Raw genomic sequence first — 20,450 nt, 5'->3', positions numbered from 1 at the left:
TTATTTGTTACCTACCGTAGAATGAGAGGAGAATTTTGAGAAAGAATGGACAGGTAGGTTGGAAGCAGTGATAGGCTCATACATAAAAGACATGGCCAGCCCAGTTTGTTTGGTAGCTTACAAACATACACAAGCACAAACGTGAGCACTAAATTCGTAGTAGCTATATTTTCCAAGTCCTTTATAGCAAAGAGTCCACAAGACCACATTTTACCATCTACTTGGGAACAATATTAGCTTCAGTTTGGTAATGCAACCTCAGACATAGTATTTAAGAATAAATTTTCCTGGACCATAAAATTACACTTGTTTTGCTAGCAAAAGGAGAAAATAAATGTCTGTTTAAGCTAATTACTGTCCAACTCATGATTTTTGTTGTTGTTTAGCATGTAATAAACCCAACTTTGGAATTGGAATGGGATGTAAAATAGCCCCTATATAATATTATAAATCCTGCAAAGAATTAGACATCTGCACTTTTTTCCCCTGGCAATGGGCACTTTAACTCAAAACGTGTGTAGTCAATGATGAAAATTAAATACATTGGGAAAATGAAAGTCAGCCAGTTCAACACACATTTTACTTTGGGATTTAAGTAATATTTAGGATGTGGATTTCCAGGTGACAATGAAAAGTATAAGGACCTTGGGAGGTGAAATAACGTATTTGCTGGACTAGAAACCCAGTATTGGAAGGACTGGAGCGGTAGGGTTAACTGCGGAAGATGATGGGAGGGTGGCACCAATCGAATAGAGCAACTTTTTTGCTGAATTCCTCCTGGTGCTCACTTTAATCAGATCAGGCTGTCATGGCCTTGTAGGGTGAACAGCTCATCCCAAGGTGCCCAGGACTTTCCTAGTTTTAATACTGAAGGTCCTATGACTCAACAACCCCCTTGATCCTGTGCAAACCAGGACTTTGTTCACTCCAGCCCTGGGGAAAACAGCCAGCTTCTCAGGAAGCAAAATGCTTTAGAAGAACACCTGTCTTGCTCCATCAGGGACTCTGTGAAGCCAGGATGTGTAGGATGCTATCCTCACTTTCAGGACACCAGAATTTCCTTGGCACCTGGACTTCGTTATTTTGGTGTAGCATACTCCAGAAGGAATTTCTTTGCCTCTCAAAGATTCTGTCCTTGATCCCAAAGACTATCTACTTATCTCAGGTCAAGTTAAGGTTTTGACCTACATATTTAAAGTATCCTACATAAGTCACTTTGTGTGTTAAACCTAAGTGGGGCAAGGTTATATGTTACCTAGTCATCCCACTGACAAAGGGCACTTTTGTATTCAGTAGATGACACGGATATCCTCGCACCTTTCAGAGCCTCTCTTTCCTTTGATATAGCAATACCCGGTGGGAGGGGTAGGAAACTGACAGAGATAATCTGCAGGATAATTTTTGTTTCAGGTGTAGCACATAGTTTTTATTATGTAAGTGTATTACATTTGCTTGGAATACAGTCTGCCTTCAAGAACCTGGACAGCCCTCAACCCTAAACATCTGACCTAGAAGGGAAGACTCGGGGAGGTTACTAGAGGCAAAGTGCAACGTGCCGTTCCTAAGTCAGCTCACTGTTGAGGTATCCATGCAATCTGGGGTTACAGCATGATCCACCGTGTACCAATTATGCCATTCATATGCTTCATTTACTATATACACACATCAGAACTAGAGTTTCTTTCAAGGGCAAAACCCAAATCAGGCCACCAAAGCCACAAATCACGTAAGCCTGCACTAAGCACCCACAGAGATCAGTGCAGCATACACTGTGTGCCTATGGATATATATTTGTACATCGAAAGCTAAAACAATGGCACAGATTGAAGATAAGGGAAGAACCCAGACTGTCATCATCCAGGGCACAACATTTGACAAACACAATTAGGAACCAGAAATGCAGCTCATCCGTTCACCTAGGAGTTTTTTGGCAAAACTTGAAAGATACTGGCATTATGACCTCACGATGTCAGCTTTGAGTTCTGGATCTTTTTAATGATTGATTTCACTCTGAAGCACCAGGGATTTTTGACTGGCTTGCCTTATTGCTCTTTTACTGATAAGTCATCGGGTTCTTCATTTGTGTTAAGTTTAAAATGATGGAAGACAGTATAAGGTTATATTCCTCACACATACCAAAACCTGCAAGAAAAGGAAAGAGTTTGGTAAAGTGGCATTTCAAACTTCAATTAGATGAGGCAGGATTTATTTGGTCATGGGGATCTCCAGCACTTAAAATCAAATCCCTGAGTCAGTGCCTAATCCATACATCGTCACATCCTGAAGCAGACGCTCCATCTGAGGAAGCTGTTGAAATGCCTCAAAGAGTTTCCCTTTTAACTTGAATCCGATACCCTTTTATTTTCTAACCAAGTGAAGGAGATGTGCATAAAGTATTGACTACCGTTATTTTTATATGATGTCAACAATGTCTCAGGGACAAATTTGATTCTGTAAAAGAAAGGTGGAATTGAGACAGGACATGGGGAAGATATCAATCTTAACCATAATGATTTGATCTTTCTTTTTTATAAGCGAGCACTCTGGATTCAATAACAAATTGCCTAGATAAATATATTATGTGTGTATATACATATACACATGTATGTATATTGCTGTTCAAAAATTTAACAAGTTGTACATAAACGAATTGGCACTGGTATCACTAAGATGTAATAAATCCTATACAATTTCCTAATTCCAAGTAATTGACTGACCCAATTCAGATTGGCCAGGGGAGATTTGTGTGTATCTGTGTGTGCATGTGTTTTCCTAATGGCAACCTCTCTTACCTGTTTCTCCAATCCTTATGTGTATATTAGACTTCCATAATATGTCTATAATCAGTAAGTGACACCCAAAAGACGAGAGTAATGAGAATCAGATGCCTCTTTGTAATAAAGCTCTGCCTTGTCAGTTTTTTTTTTTTTAATGTTTGTTTATTTTTGAGAGAGAGGGTGCAGAGAGAGAGGGAGAGAAAGAGAGAATCCCAAGCAGGCTCCACACTATCAGCTTAGAGACCAGTGTGGGGCTTGAAATCACTAACCGTGAGATCATGACCTGAGCTGAGATCAAGAGTCAGACACTTAACTGACTGAGCCATCCAGGCACTGAAATTTATTGAGTGCTTGCTACATGACAGGTATTGTGCTAAATGCTTCACATAAATGGTCTTACTTTATTCTTAAAAAAAGCTGTATTAAAGATGTGTCAGTATCTTTTTTTTTAAATAAATAATAAAACTAAGGACTTAGGACATTTCCTCAAGTTCGTATTATATTAGTTTTGGTAATTATAAATATTCAATGATTAAAGGAATGTCTATATTTCTAATGAATGTCTGAGTATAAAAAAAAGAAAAAAAAACCAGATGTGGTTTTTAATCTATATGTGAGGCAGTCATATAAAAACTGAATTCCTCCCAGAAAATTAAGACATTCTGCGTTAAAATTAAAATTAAAAGCGTAGTAACCAAATAGGGACACAATTCTTAACATTATTTTATGAGTGAGACAAAGCACACTTCTTTTAAGTAAAATAACAGGTTTTTAAATTACTCTTCCAGTTGACCTAAGAGTATAGAGGTCAGCTTGTGACTATTGAAGAATGAAAGTCTATTTAATGCCCATCATGTCTAATTGCAAAATTGTGCCAACAGAAAGATGCATACACATAGTAGGCACTTTATATGTATTAGGCAATGAGGCTAATCAATCAGTTGGTAACATGTCTAAATTGTTTGCAACTAAATTTTAAATGACTTGAGTTCAGGCTGTTGCATGGAACAGATCAACTCTCCAACTTTACCTATGCCTCTGGCAGATAGCTGAGAACGCAAGAGGAAGAGAGTTATTGCGCCCTCTAGGGGTACCTTGTAGAAAAACCTCCCAAAGTACAAGTCCTACTGTTCATTACTAGCCTAGCATGAAGGGGTACCAGGGAATATGTGAGCTTGAAAGATGGAGTAGAGTTCACCTGCCTCTAGTGTGATCCTCCACCGGCTCGTTCTTGGAACTCTTCCATCAGACCTTATAGGCTTTCTAATTATTTTACTATTGAAAGGGGACGTTTACAGCATGGCGTCAATTTCAGTTGCACAGTTATTTATTTAGCCTTCACGTTCCAAAATAACTGTTAGTGGATAAATTTCTACCTTGGAGAGCAGGATCTGTACAGCCTCCTGTTGTCTGTTTCTGAATACTGTGTGATGCCTGAAGCGGCTCCTCAAAAATAACATCACGTGTTTCCTTATAAAGAGCTTGACTCCCTGAGAATCAGGCTATCTTTTGAAGATAAACAAGTTGTTAGGGAGAGATGGAGGGTAGGAAAAACTCATGATTGCAGCAACAGCAATCCAAAAACAGTTATAATTGCTGAAAATAAAGCAGAGAGCCAGGTACTGAGAATAAATGGATGCGTGTGGGAGTTAACACTTCACTGCACGGCATACCCATCAAGCAATACACAAAGCAAATTTATGTAGTAGCTTGTTTAGTTGCTCACTGTGCCCCTAAGAGATGGTTGTTGTTACCCTTATTTTTTAAGGAATATGAAAGTGGTTTTGAAAAGACAACATGTTCAGTGCCACACAAATTGGCAGAGAAGAATGAGACCTTTGGTCTTCCACTTCTTATGCTCTCTCCAACTACCTAACTTCTGTCTTCTAAGAATGTACACTTTAATTTGTCATATGGGGGGGGGGCTGGGTGGCTTAGTCAGTTAAGTGTCTGACTTTGGCTCAGGTCATGATCTCATGGTTTGTGGGTTTGAGCCCCGCATCAGGCTCTGTGCTGACAGCTCAGAGACTGGAGCCTGCTTCGGATTCTGTGTCTCCCTCTCTCTCTGACCCTCCCCTGCTCGTGCTCTGTCTCTCTCAAAAATAAATAAACGTTAAAAAAAATAATTTGTTATATCTGGGGAGAACAGAAGCTCATCATGAAGTTGATAGTGCCACCTAGTTAAAGCCGTGAAGGAGTGAAATGTAGAAGTGAGTGAGAGCTCTCTGCACATTGGGGTTAGAGGAGGTTTCAGGGAGTAGAGAGAAGTATAATCGCCCTTAAAGGTCTCGAGAGGAACCAGGAAGGGATAGCAGAAGTTGACAGTTTCAGGGAGAAGAGGAAATGAAACAGCATGAGCTAATGGACATGTTAGCATTCTTCACGTGATATTGCAAATGAGTTCATCAGACTGCTCTTCCACCTCTATGCTGTAAGGTAATTTGAAATCTGATTAGAGGGGAAAGGTCAGATGAGCAAAAGCAGTAGCAAGAAAGACTTTTGAACTTAAGTAATATTGAAACAAAGCAGCTTAGACAAGGCACTGTAGTTATGAAGTCTAACTAAAGTCATGAGGATTCTGGGAAATGGAAGAAATTAGGTGTCAAAAAGAGTAGCTGAAGCACAAAAATTATCGAGGGGGCTTTTCTCAAATTTGGCCCGTTCCCCACTTTCGCTTAAGAATATGTTTTCTTGAATGTGTAATTTCACATTTATCCTCATGATAATTTTTCCCCTCCCTGGAATGATGAGACAAGTATAAATTAGGGAAGAACATCTTACAGGGTGTTGGTGGCATAGTGTACCATGATGACCAACTCAGGGACAGGAGGCAGACCTCAGACTAAGCCATGCATATTAATAGATGGTATACATGGGCTTGTTTAGTTATGTCCTGTCCAAGCCACACACATGTATGGTTTAAAGGGGTCTTTGGAAGTAGTTCGAAGTTAACCACCTCCAACTAGAAAATATTAAAAAGCTCACTTGTACATTCTTGCCAAATTTTAGCTGTCCTTCATGCATGCGTGTAAAAATTGTCAGTTGCTGGAGGCAAAGCTCATGTGATAGGCTTGAGAAAAAAAAGTATGGGGCGTAATATACAGCAATAAAATGTGTCAAACAGTTTCATCCCTAGAAATGGTGGGAAAACAGTCTTGGGTTAATATCTGTGTAAGCAGATGGGCAAAAACCTCAACTCCAGATAAGCAAATTTCTACTTGTCCCATAGGAAGAAGAAAAGTGTCCTTTCTAAGCACATGACATGAAAGGAACATAAGGACTGGGTTGATTTTTTTGGAACTGTGAGGATAGTGACACAATTCCTTGGACCTTGGAATTTACATGTCTAGATGTCTGAAAGCTTCTATGATTAAATTCTTCAAAACTTAGTTTTCTTTCATTACCAGTTTTGGAGACTTGATTCCTTCAAATAATGTTCTGAATTCTCCTCTTTGTGTTGTCCATAACGACATTGCCTAACAGAAAAATCAAGTTTCAGACTTGGTACACGTTTAAGAATTCACTTTCAACATCTTGATGTGAGCCAGAGGTCTGCCTAACAGCAACAAAGATGAATGCAGAAGGAAATTTAGGCTGACAAATACCAGTCCCACCTGTGTTGGTTAATAAGCAAGACTCTAGCCCAGCCAGTAATCCTCTGGTAACTGTCATTTCCATGTATCCAATCAGTTGCCTGGGAATTATCCCAATAAAAAGAATACAGTGTGTCATTTATCAGGCAGCCAATTAAAGGGCCTCTGCAGCGCTAGGATAGCTGGAAGCCAGTTCTCACAAAGGAAGCAGGATGAGGCCAAGTCAGTATGGCCCTGAGGGAATTCAAGAAAGTAAGTTGTGGCTGATTCATACAGGGACTGGATTTACAAAATAGTAGGAGTTGGTAGTATTTCAGTATGTCTCCTTGACGAGAATTCACGGAGGACACCCGGGTGTGGAATGACAACAATACGAACTTGGCTGATCATGCTAAAATGGGGCTCTTAGTTTTTGTGACTATGAGATAGTTTTCGGAACATTTTCCTTGATCTCTGAGGCCCATTTAGCATTAAAAGTCTTGAATATGTGAAATAAAAACAAATAAATTCAAGTTAAGTAAGGAAAAAAAATCCATGAGTTTATTGGGTGTCTTTGACTCTCTCCTTAACTGATGTCAGCAGAATGAACAAGAGTTGATGGGGACCTTCTATTCTCACTTTTGGAAAATGCAAACAATTCTGTTACCTCAAAACCCTTCTAGGGGCGCCTGGGTGGCGCAGTCGGTTAAGCGGCCGACTTCAGCCAGGTCACGATCTCGCGGTCCGGGAGTTCGAGCCCCGCGTCGGGCTCTGGGCGGATGGCTCGGAGCCTGGAGCCTGTTTCCCATTCTGTGTCTCCCTCTCTCTCTGCCCCTCCCCCGTTCATGCTCTGTCTCTCTCTGTCCCAAAAATAAATAAACGTTGAAAAAAAAAAATTAAAAAAAAAAAAAAACAAAAAAAAACCCTTCTAAAACACAGGTTTTCACCCTCACGGTCACTTGGCTAAGGAAAGGTCTCTCTAACAATGTTTTTAATCCAAAGATATTAAACACTCTCTAGGCCTACTTCAGCCAGCTCACTAATGTACAACATTGATTCAGTACCTAGACATGTCAGGAAGAAATACGTAAATGTATTCTACAGATTCTAGGATGTACTTTGTTTATTTTTTTATTTTAATATCTCTGAATTTGTCTATATAGACTTGTGCATTAAATTAACTGATTTTAGAACATTGTGCAATAAATACATTGTTGGAATTTAATATTTTTAGTCCAAAATAAATTAATGGTCTATCTTGCAATCAATGACACCTGAAATTGGATGGAATATAAGAATGGATTTTATTTTATTTTATTTTATTTTTTTTTTTAAATTTTTTTTCAATGTTTATTTATTTTTGGGACAGAGAGAGACAGAGCATGAATGGGGGAGGGGCAGAGAGAGAGGGAGACACAGAATGGGAAACAGGCTCCAGGCTCTGAGCCATCAGCCCAGAGCCCGACGCGGGGCTCGAACTCACGGACCGCGAGATAGTGACCTGGCTGAAGTCGGACGCTTAACCGACTGCGCCACCCAGGCGCCCCAAGAATGGATTTTAAATAGATTGAGTGAAGGGATACCATCTACCCACCAGAAAAAAAAAAATACAAATATTTCTGTTTGAAATATAGCCCAGTAGGTGAATATATATAATGAATACATTAAGCTTGGAGTATTATAGTGAAGAAGCTAGAGATTCTGATAAGGGAATCAGCATAGAGTTCTTGGACTCTTGGAAGAGTTTTTTTGAATCATTAAAAAAAAATGCATCAGGAGATCTGTGTCTTGATTTTCATAAGATAGACCTCAAAAGCCAACATATATAGGAATCACCCTAAAGTTAGTCATTTATTCAGCCTAGTCATTCATTTTCTGATCTTGCTGAAGCCAGTTTTAGTATTGAGTGTTCAGTTTAAAGCACTTGAAGTTCATCTACTCTGTTGCATGGTATCGGTTGCCTCTGAATTATTTCAATTAAAAAAAAAAACCTAGCTAAACACTTTGGGAGGCACTTGATGGTTTAAATATTCAAAACAACTTTACTTGTGGAAAAGATCTTATTATAATAGAGAACAGTCAAATAAATCAACATTTTCAGTAGGTACTATAAGATTTTCACCCTCAGAATGTGTCCTGATAGTGTTCAAGTTGAAATCACCAGGTATGAGCTGAATGATTAACGTGGGCACTGGAATTTATTAGATCCAGGCTGAGATCCTGAGTGCAGTGTTTGCCAGCTGTGTGATCCTGGACCCTTGCTTCCCTTCTTGGAGATCTAGTTCCTGTTTCTTTAAGATGGAGATAATAGCACTTAACTGCATCAGGTTTAGTTTCAAACAAGTAAGATTCAATTGTGAAGTGTTTAGAAAAGGGCCTAGTCCACAATACACATTCAATAAATGGCAGGTATAATAATACTTTTTATTACAGTTAGTAGTCTACTATGGACAGCACTAACAAGTCTAATTCAGTTAAAGAAGTGGGTTCTCATTTCTTCTGCCCAGAACAAATTAAAGCCTGAGCATTCTAAACTCTGTCCTGAGACAGTGTCTAACGTGACTTGGCAAACCACAGATGGGTTCCAATTTTATTAGCTGTACAGGAAATTTCTGATTGATTTAACCTCCAAAAGACAATACCGTGTAATTAACATGTAACAAATGTCAACTCTTGTTATTGCTGGAACCGACAAGCCCTCCAGATCTCTGTCCTCCTAGCTTTTCTGTGCATCAGTGTGTTTTTGTTTCCTCTTTCTTCCTTTCTTTTTACTTTCCCATAGCGCCTTGTTGCACCCAGCTCACTTTGAATGATGTTAGGAACAAATTCAGTTGCAGTTCCTCCTGAAAGTCAGTTATTTTGAAACATAAAAAGACATAAAGAGATAAACACCACCTACCTGCTCTGTTTTGGGTGGCATAGAGCCAGAAATGATGCAACTGGTGTGAAGCTTTATCAATAGGGTTTTTTTGTTGTTGTTTTTTCAGGATTCTTTGTATTTGCATATCTGAGTAACTAAGGGATTGCTTTTTCCCCCAAAGCAATTTGTCCAAATCCTTAAAAGACAGCATGGGGGGGGGGGAGTTGGGGGGAACAAAACAAAAACAAACCTCTCCTCTTTAAAATTATGATATGATGGGGATTAAGACAGTACCATACCAAAATATACTGTGTGTATCATTGAGATCCTGATTGTTAGTTCTTGAGTCTGCCAGTGAGACACTGGACCAATCTCTTTATCTCTCAAAGCTTCAAATTCATCTTCTTCAGAAAGATCTCCAGAGGTCCCTTTTAGATTTTATATTCTATGACTCCACATCCTGTTGAGAAATACACATTGCTGAATGGCACTGCAAATTTTCAGCAAGGTTAGCAGTGAGAAGTCAGACCAACTAGGGCATGCATTACCCTTTCCCTGTAAGATGCTTCTTTTGATCTGTGGCATATAAGATATGTGTTTCAAGCTTTTGCATTAATAGAGACACTGGCTAGTAACTACCTAGTAAGTAATTGGCTGAGTTATGGCTGGAAAGAATGTCCTCTCTCATAAGCAAACTTGATTATTTTATTAGCACCAAACAGAGAGCTTGGCCATATTAACCACTGGATTCCAGTTGATTGACCCAAACATTGAGTGACGATGACAAATATAACAAAAAGGAAACAAAACTATTTCTTTTTAATTATGATTGGTTAGTGATTTTAGTCTCTGTTCCTCGCTCTACTGTTACCCAAATTCACCGCCTCAGCCCTCCACTAACCACACACACATGCACACTTCTCACTTACCCTTTTGTGTTTAGAGATTAGCTTTCATTCATTTTTTTCATGCTACTGATATTTATGGAGGACTTTGCAAAACTTTCGGCAAGGAATTAGAAGAGATACTGATGGCTAAGACCAAGGGAAGAGAGCCATTCTCAAAGAACTTTAGAATGAAAAATAGGCAACATATATAAATAGGGTATAAAGAGATAACAAAGTGATATGAAAATATATATTCATATAAAGGCAGGAAATCAAAAGAGGGGGATTTACATAAGTGGTTTTAGAAGGGACTTCATGGAGAAGGCAGCATTTACAAAGGCTCCTGAGGGATGGGAGATTTGGGGCATGAAAAAGATTTGGGGTGGAGGAAAGAGTCCACCAGGTTAGAACTATATGCAAAAACCTTAAGGTCATGAACAAAGACCCTCCTTGCGGCTGGAGCCAAGGTTACAGGTGCATCATGGAGGCAAAGCAACGGCTGGAGGGATGTGTGATAGTCAGACCATGGAGGACATGCATGGCAGGATAGAGAGCTGGGGATGTACCTGGTAGACTCCGGGGAATTAGAAATATGTTCAAGCAGACTCTGCAGGTATCTACTTGGCTGGCTGCATCTTGCATTCACATCCTCGGTCAAATGCTGTTTTCCTCACTGAGATCTTCTTTAGCTACTTTGATTAAAGCAGCCACTTACACTCCTCAGTTACTTTTATTGTGTCTTACGTTGCTCTGTGTTGTTTTGTTAATAAAACAAATTACAGCCTAGGACTACTCTGCTTATGTGCCAATGTCTTTATTGTCTGCCAACACCTTCTAAAATATGGAACTCCAAGAGCAGAGGCACCTCAGCATCCTTGGTCTCTACTAATTGTCCAATGGGTGATTGAGCAAACTTGAACATGTCTGTTAAAGTCGCAGTTTACAGATATCCTCAGTCTATAGATAGTTTTCCTTTTCCGTATCTGGTAAAGGGAGTAAAAATGTTTTTAATAATAAAACTCAGCTTCTGCCAGCCTGAATTAGCGGCATCCCCAACTACTGTAAGGATCTCTATATTTACAGCGACGCCTCTTCCAGATGTTGTCGGTGCATATTTTTTCTTTCCAAGTACAACTCAAATTTCTCATGTGTTCCAAAACCACATGGAAGTGGAACGTTAAATCTGGGGGTGGGCATGTCTGTGTAATTTCCTTCATTTCTATAAGGTTTTGGTGGCTTTTTTTCTCCCGTAGGCCACAGATTAGCTTAACAATTGCAAATCAGCTTCAGAGGTTTTCCCTTAAAGAAAAAGGAAAAAAAAAAAAAAAGATAGCATGTTTGAACAGGCGAGGCTTGGTGAAAGTCTCTTTGTTTCACATCCTAAACTGTTCACTCAGCTTCTAGCTACCCTCTTTTCTTTGGACCAGTAAAAATCAATATATATATAATATGATATATATGTCTGTTCATGTACATATAGTTGCTCATCTCTTCTTTCAAACTGTCACAGGAACCGGAGAACATGATACTCCCTTCCTTTATACTCCTGACCAATATTGGCCTGTATATGTGTGTGTGTGTGTGTGTGTGTGTCTGTGTGTGTGTGTGTGTATGCTTTAATACAAATTCCCAAAGGATGGAGAAAAAGAAGTGTAGTATAAATAAGCAAACAACCAATTGACTTAACAAATCCTTATTTAGCTGGCCTCTGGTTTTATTTTTGAGAACCACTTTCCTTGTTTTGATTTGAAATGATGCCACCAAAACATATTACAGAAACATTGCGCTTTGCAAAACAGAACAAGTCAAATGAGCCTCCCCAAGTGTAAACAGAAATCTTGTTTGGATGAACTGTTTTTAAGAATCCAAATTAAACCAAATGGCATCCTTTTAAAGTGCATGTGTTTCCCTTAAGTGCTAAAACTATATTATGTTCCTGCAATTCTTTTTTATCCCAAATGTTCCAGTTAAGCTGTGGTTTTTAAGATGTCCTGACTCTAAATGGTTTTCATACATTCAGCAAACATGATTCTAGAGTCACCATCAATCACTGCCGGCATCTGCGTGTTATACGTGTTTCAGCATCCCCAGGGAACCAAGTTTGGTAACACACAGCTTGGCAGAAACCAGTTGGGTGCCGCTGTATGAGGGAAGATGGGCAAGTTTGTAGCATCTGTTTGCCTGTAATTAAATCAAGTCTGTGTTTTCCCACCCTGAGCACACTTGACTTAAGTGCCTACATCACGCCTTCTGTCACATGTTGTGACTTTTCACTTCTTCATAAACTATTACTAGTGATGGCAACACATTTCAAGGTTAGGTTCACCAGGCTGAGCATTACTTTCCTGTTAACCCTTGAGAAGGTATGTTAGGAGTAACGAGTCCAGACATGAACATTTTGGGGGAAAAAAAAAAAAAGCCCAATTTGTCTTTTCTGGATCAATCCAAAATAGAGATAGGGTGTTCTCTTCAGCATTGTTATCAGATCAGTTTGTGTCTTGAGAGTCAGAAGAATAGGAAATTAGTCTTTCACAAATGTCCATCATATCAATGCCCTCTGTTTACTTCCTACTTGGAAAATACATTCATTTGCTTCTAGACTGAGATTGGCCCTCAAAATGAAGTGATCAGTAGGAAACTGTCACTTTCCTTTTATTCCTATCCTTCCTACTCCTCCACCCCCACTCCCACCCACAACAAGCACAAAATCCTTAGCGGGGTTTTCATAAGCACAGCTTAATATGTGGAGACCTACAGAGGTGGCGAATGGAATTTAGATGGCTTCTCACTGAGATGAGTTTGCTTCCAGCTAATCCTGTCTCCCACCATCTGAAGCTAGCTGAACGTTGAACAGAAAGGTCAGAACAATGAGAAGCATAATCTCTGGCTCCCTTGTAGATGCTTGACAATGGGTGTGCCTAGTTATTTTGTCCCCCTTAGTTGTTTTCTGGAGATGATAGGGTACAAAGAGAGAGAGGAGACAAGACTAGCAGGTAAATAAATCTAGTGATTTTTAACAAACATAACAGGTTACACATCCCCACAGGTGTCCTCACCTTCAACTCTGTTCCTTTGAAAGTTTATGTAATTATTCATAAGCATTTTGGGCTTCCTTTTTTTCAGAATTGCTATTAGAGCCTGAAGCACATTCCTTAAATGTTTGAATATTTGAGGGCAGATTTGACTTTGGCCACGGTCAATTATCCTTCACAGTCTCAGCCAGGGAATCCCATTTGGATCCCAGAACTACCGTTGTCTACTATAAAGTAATAGGACAAATATTTCTACATATATAATAAAACCTTTTTAAAATACAAGAGGATTATGAATCTACATGTGAATGTCTGTTTTGTCTTTTTTTTTTTTTTTTCCAACTGGCATCACTCACATAAATACAGAGCTTCTCTATGTGATGAATTGGGGAGCTGAATATGCATCAGCCGGGTACATATCCACTCAAGTCAGATACACCAAGATCCGGTTGTATTTTGGAATGGAAATCATTCATTTTAGTACAGTGTCTTGGTATTCCTAAAAAAATGCCTAGGGAGATAGTGATAAATATGAAGAAAGGAAAATAAAACACAAAGAATAAAATAAGAGAAAATGGAGGGAGAGAAAGAAGACAGAGGGTTTTGATAATAGGGTGGTGGGAAGGGATGGATAAAGGATCAGCAACACTCCGCAGCAGTCCTTCCATGATTTGGGGAATGGATCGTGTGATGATTAATTCCATGTGTCATCTTGACTGAGCCATGGTGGGGCCCACATATTTGGTAGAACATTATTCTGGGTGTTTCTGTAAGAGTGGTTTTAGATGAGTTTAACATTAAATTGTTAGACTAAGTAACGTAGATTGCCCTCCCTAATTTAGTGGGGTTGGGGGTGGGGAGCTCATCCAATCAGTTGAAGGCCTGAATAGAACAAAAGGACTGACCTTCCCCTGAGTAAGAGGGAACCCCTCTTACCTGACTGTCTTTAAATGGGGACATCAGTTTTTTCCTGCCTTCAGACTCAAGCTGAAACATCTGTTCCTCCTGGGTTTTGAGTCTACCGGCCTCAAAACCATTCTGGTTCTCAGGCATTCCTACTTGGACTGGATCTAAACCATCAGCTCTCCTGGGCCTTCAGCTTGCAGACTGCAGATCTTGGAACACGTCAGTTTCCATAATCGTGTGAGCCAATTCCTTTTAATAAAATTCCCTTTTTCTCTCTCTCTGTCTCTCTCTGTCTGTCTCTCCGTCTGCCTCTCTCCATACATCTAGAGATAGAGATAGAGATAGAAAAAGATCCTGTTGGTTCTGTTTCTCTGATGAACTCTGACTAATGCAGTTTGGCTACTCATAATGACCTTGTAGTCTGGAGTTTTGCTGACCTTGCCCTTCATAAATCTGCATCACCATATTAATGAATCTTGACAGACGAGAAACTCTAATCTCAATCAAAAGGAGCTGGAGAAGGGGTGGTGAGTAGGGGCAAAGACTAGTACTGGCAACAGCTTTTTGTGGCTGCACATCTGTGCCCATGGCTCCCAGGATTAGCACAATCAGCAGGTGGCTGGGGAAGGACATCTGAACCGGAAGAATCCTCTCCTTCCTCACTCTCACCCCCTGCACCTCTATTCTGTTGGGGAGCATTACAGATTTTTTAACTCTAACTGTGGAAGCGAATGCAGCTGCTCTTTGTAATTGTTTGTGAAACTGAGTTAAAGGGAGGTTGTTGTGGCTCTGCAGGTGCAATCATTAGACGCATCTATGCTGTGTAATTAACCTCATTTCCATGTGAATGTCCGTGGTTTATGCGCTGCTTAGAGAACTCACGCCATGATCATTACACTTACAGTCAATCCAATTAGACAAAGGTTCCCACACTTAGAGAAGGATCAGGACAAACCACAAGGGTAGGCCTCTCTCAAGAAGGTCTCTAGTTAAATGTCTCAAAATAAACAACTGTGGCCTAATTAATTGTATGGCAGGCCAAAGGAACACACCAAAGAACTACTTATGTGTCTGGATCCCAATCCTAGGGAGCCGCTTAATAGAATCTCCCTTTGTCCACACTTGCAGTGGCTTAGAGATGTGTACAAATGGGGGATGGAGGGCTGGTGTCTACCCTCCCACCCTCTGTCTTGTCACAAACCCCGGTTGCCCAATAAGATATCCAGTGGCTTTATTTTGATTTATTTTGTACCCTTTATGTTTTCAGAACAAGTAGGGAAAAAAAAATCCATGGGTACTTCTAAGAGGAAGTTGGTCAGGCTGGCAAGGTTTTCCACAATATTTTATCAGAGCTACGGCTAGAGGGTGCCACCGAAGGATATTTTCCCTGGATGTCCCAGATTTATTGACTTCCTTTTCTTCTAAAGCTCTCTAATGCTGCAGATCCAACCTCTCATTTTAAACATTCGTCATAATGTATGTGTTATGCGTGTCCATTCTTTCTCAGGAAGTTCGTAGCTGGATCCTTGAACATACCTTAGACTTCTGTTATCTCCCCAGAGACACCTAGCACCATGCTAGTAACTTCAGGGGAGCCCAGTAGATGCTTGGGGTGGGGGTGGGGGCTGTGCTAACTGATTAAATGGAAAGAACTGTGGCTTGTCAAATCACAGGAACCTACACAGGCTTTTTATATTCTAGAACACCTCTGAGACCTGCTTGAATCACAAAAAGGCAGACTAAAAATAAAGGAAATTAGGAAAAGAGAATAACAAAAATACGTAAGGAACTATAGCCCCTGGAAGAATGAGAGTTCATGACACTTTTGTGCTAAACTTCAGATAGACTGTGGCTCCTCAGAGTATACTGTCTGGACCAACAGCCGTGTCACTTGGGGTCTGTTAGAAGTTCCAAATCTCAGGCTCCATCCCAAAGCTACTGAGTGAAAATCGACATTTTACAACTTCCAGGTGCTTCTTATGCACATGAAATCAGAGAAACACTCAGCCTTAGGGCCTTAGAGCACCGCCAGTTCAAGGTTGAGTGACTCCCAGGACAGCTGCAGGGTTGTCCATGGTCCCTCAGAGCTCCTGCTGTCACTTTCTTATCTCCATCTTCTGCCATCCCTCTACAATTTTGTTTCTTATCTTCCTTTTTTTTTGTTTTAAATCTGAGATCGTATCTTAGAGGAATAAATTTGGCATCTCCTCTTCCTCTCCATCACTTTCCTGTGTCTGTGGCCTCCTAACTGTACTTCTGAATCAGTCTTAGGAGCCACTTCTAGGAAGCATCTCTCAAGACTTTCAGGCCGGTTTGGTGCAAGTTTCGTTTCTTTTGCACTTACAGTACTTACCAGATACTCTTTTTTTTTTTTTTTTTTTTTTTTTTTTTAATATTTACCGGATACTCTTAAGTATTTATTTACTTATTTAAATGTCTGCCTTCCTCATTAGACTTAGAAGCGCAGCATTTAGCATGGTATCTGGCATATAAATAATTGCGGCATGAAGGAAGGAAGCCCTTTGATTTCTGTACACGCCACACACAAATTAGTGTGTTCTTCAATATTTTGATTGGCTGTGACATTTTCTTTCAGTGTGTTCAAATGCTGTATTCAAATGCTGATGGCAGGAAAATACATATATAATTGTTTTCTTAGAGTTTTGGCAGTGTCTCTTGAAACTATATAGTGCAGTTATTTGTAGATCTTTTTAAAAATCCTGATTCCCTGGGCCTACCCTGGAACAAGTAACACGGACTCTCTATGGGTAAGGCCCAAACGCAGGCATCTTTTTTTTAAGTTTATTTATTTAATTTTGACAGAGACAGTGTGCAGGGGTGGGGAAGAGAGAGAAGGAGAGAGAGAATCCCAAGCAGGCTCCACACTGTCAGTGCAGAGCCCAATGTGGGGCTCAAATTCATGAACCGTGACATCATGGTCTGAGCCGAAATCGAGAGTCGCATACTTAACCAACTGAGCCCCCCAGGCACCCCCAAACGCAGGCATTTTTAAAAGCCCTCCAGGTGGTTCCAAAGTGCAGTCGTGGTGGAAAATCACTAATTGAAAAGATTAGTGGGAGTTAAACTATTATAATTAAAATAAGCTGGGGCAGTGGTTTCTGATGCACTCATCTCAAGAGTTTTCGTGGTTTTGTGGCTGTGTCTTAGCATCTGTGGGTTTCATGGGGTGGCCTCTGGAGGACCCTGAGATGGCTCAGGACACCTTACCCTCAGCCTTAATTTGAGCAGCCGCTCTTTAACTGGCTTTGTAAATCCAACTTCTGTGAAGGATTGCCCTAAAGAACGGCTCTTGCTGCTGTTGAAAACAGACAAAAAAGCCTCTAAAGCACTCATTTAGGGACTAGCTAAAGGTGACAGAACATAAATAATTTATCATCTCCTTTTCCATTTGTTTTCTTTGTCACTCTTTTCATTCAGGGATGTGTTTTTGAAGAACAACTGCTATCCCATCACTCAGCTCAACTCACCTCTTAAGAGTTTACGGAAAGTTTAAATGACCCTGTCTCAATCAGTGGTTTCAGGGAAAAGAATGTGAAGAATTAATTGAGTTGATGCCAAACCCACAAAATGGTTCAGCATAAAAACCGATAATTAAAAATTAAGTAGAAATAACACATGGTCGTTCATAAGCAATTTCATTTTTATTTTTTTGTCAATAATAATTATGAAGCATCCATTATGCATAAAATACTAAATTAGCTTTGAGCAGTTTACAGTCTTATATATAATCCTATGTAACTGAAATTATATGTGTGTATATATATATGTATATATAGTGTATATGTATTTCATATATGTGCCTAACCTAAGCACAATTGGGAAGAAATGAAATTCTGTCCTACTGAGAGGAGCTTATTTTCCAAGAGTCATGCTGATAAGTCTACATTTTTAAAGATGCTGTTTTAAAGAATATTTTTGTGGTACCTGAAGCAAATATGGCAGGAAGGTTAACGTTTTAAAAAATCTTGGTAGTCGCTAAAATGTTATTATTGCATGACTTTCTAGATGGTTAAAATATTAAGATAGGCAAAAGTAAACAAAATGCGAGAAAACAAAGAACAGTCAGGGAAGATTTATATGGGCATGATATTGTTAAAAAAAAAAAAAATCGCACCAGCCATGTCTATCCCTCTCATATGACGATTGTCAGTTTCTGGCTGACTGAAAGTCTGTAACCTGCCGTTGAACCTCTCCAGTTCTGCTGTGGGAAGATTTTTCTGTAGGACAGGCCAAGGCAAGTCTAGAATGATTCCTGTAGAAGAGTTTAGGAGTGACTGTAATTTAGGAAAGTCCAAACTCCCAACCAGGCACTGTTGAGTATGCCCTTAGGAATGAGAGGCATGGTATGTGTTGGGTATTCTCTGGATCCCTGTCCCCATTGGCTTCCCATCCTGCTCCTTCCTGCTTTACACCCCAGAAAGCAGCTCTTATGATGAACTTCAGCAGCTGGAACCCCTTTGTCCTCAGAAAAATACATTAAGTCAGAAACTCAAGTATCCTATTAAATCTGATAATTCTTGTCAGGGGAATGTTTCCCCATCAAGCCTCAAAGATATTCTGCAGCAATACCTATAACATGGGACTTAAGCCATGGAGAGTGTGAGGTCCAATTAATGAAAGTACTAATTACCTTCATAAAATAGTTGGTATGGAGAAAAAATGTAAAGATAGATATAATGTAGTTTCTTTCCATTGGCCCACATAAGCCCCAACCTGGGAAAATCTCACCTAGGCATCACGTCTCTCAGTTGGTCCTAAAATTTCTTTCCTGATCCATAATTGCTAATTCACTTAAGTAAAAACAATATTTGGTCTCACAGGTGCCAACCCAAGTAAGCCATTGCTTTGCTTGGAGTGGCTGAAAAAATACAATTACATTACATTCATGAACATACCTCCTTCTTGAAAGAATGCAGTTAACATTTGGAAAATGATTTGCTGCTGGATAATCTCAGTTTCTTAGTCCTAGAAAAAATATGAATAGTAAACCATACATTTTTAAAATGTACTGTATCACATAAAGACCTGGTCTTGATGCAAAAAAATAAAAATAATAAGTAATAATTATACCTTTTGCCTTATGGAACTGAAAAATCCTAACACCTCCTATTAGAATAAGCTGTTGAATACGTTGTTTTTACTTGACAGCTCCATCCAAAGAAACATCCACTCTTTGAGGTAACAAGTTTCTTCAAACAACTGCTGTTCCCAACAATGCCCTTATGGTAGAAAGTATTGCACCCCCTTCAGCAAATGTCACTAAAAGTCTGAATTTTATAAGTTTTTATCAATTCATTTGATCATTTGATCTGAAGTAAGACTGAGCAATAACATTAGTAATAGTTCCTGGGTAATAAAGCCATTTTGGAATTGGCATTCATGGAGAGGAAGTCAATATTTTAAAATAAGAACATTTAAATGAGTTTACTGGCTCTATTTTTAGACTCATATAATTATGTCTGCATTAAAACTCTGAATCTCTCATTATGAAATAAATCAGATATAAATTATGCCTGCTGAAAATCTTTAAATGCAGTTAATTAGGGGAAAACAGACACTTCATTTGAGGAATGGCCATGTGAACACCTTTTTTTCCTAACTACAGCTATGCTCTCTGATTGCTGACTAATCTCTGTCCAAGTTCGTCTCGTCCATGCCTATATTTTTGTTAATAAAAATATAAATACTTTTTAAAAACAAGCAAAACTAAAATCAACTTCATGACTAGTAGTAGGAGAATTGATGGATTTCTAATACCTTGTAATTGCTTTATTATGTTCAGCCAGACAATGAGAGCCAGGTTTCCATAGCAAATTCAAGTTCTGAATCAAGTTGGAATAATTTATTATACTAAGTCACTCTATTTGAATGAAGTACATTTCATCTTTGGCAAACAAATGTTCAAAGCACATGGACCACTTTCTTAGCAAAGTTTACTTAGAACATTATTTAAACAAGGCTCTCTGTAGATTAGGACAAGAAAACAAGAAGAGAAAACTTCATCATTTTCATTATGTGTTACAGACTAGGCACATGTCTCTGCTCATGATCATGGATGTGTGTGAATATTCACATATGACTGTTGGACTGAGAGTACGTTTAGATGAGCACTGACTCATTAACCCATCATCAAACAGTATCTGATGAGCACATTTATCTTGATTTTAACTGCCATGAAGATAGGGCCAGGAGCCTTAGATTTATCTTCTCAAAATCTCTAAGAAAGACTTGAGCAGAAATTTTAAGGACTTGAATAAAAAACATGTTTCAGTAGTTTTTAAATATATTTTTAGTGAAGGATTTTGGAGCCAATTTCAGTCATTATATCATTTTACTTATACATACTTCAGTATTTGTAATACAGGTTTTTCAAGGCATTTAGTACCGTGGCAAGA

This window comes from Puma concolor, chromosome E1 (assembly GCF_028749965.1).
Source record: "Puma concolor isolate L17-30 chromosome E1, mPumCon1.1.hap2, whole genome shotgun sequence".
NCBI classification, from domain to species: domain Eukaryota; kingdom Metazoa; phylum Chordata; class Mammalia; order Carnivora; family Felidae; genus Puma; species Puma concolor.
This window is presented reverse-complemented; position numbering follows the sequence as displayed.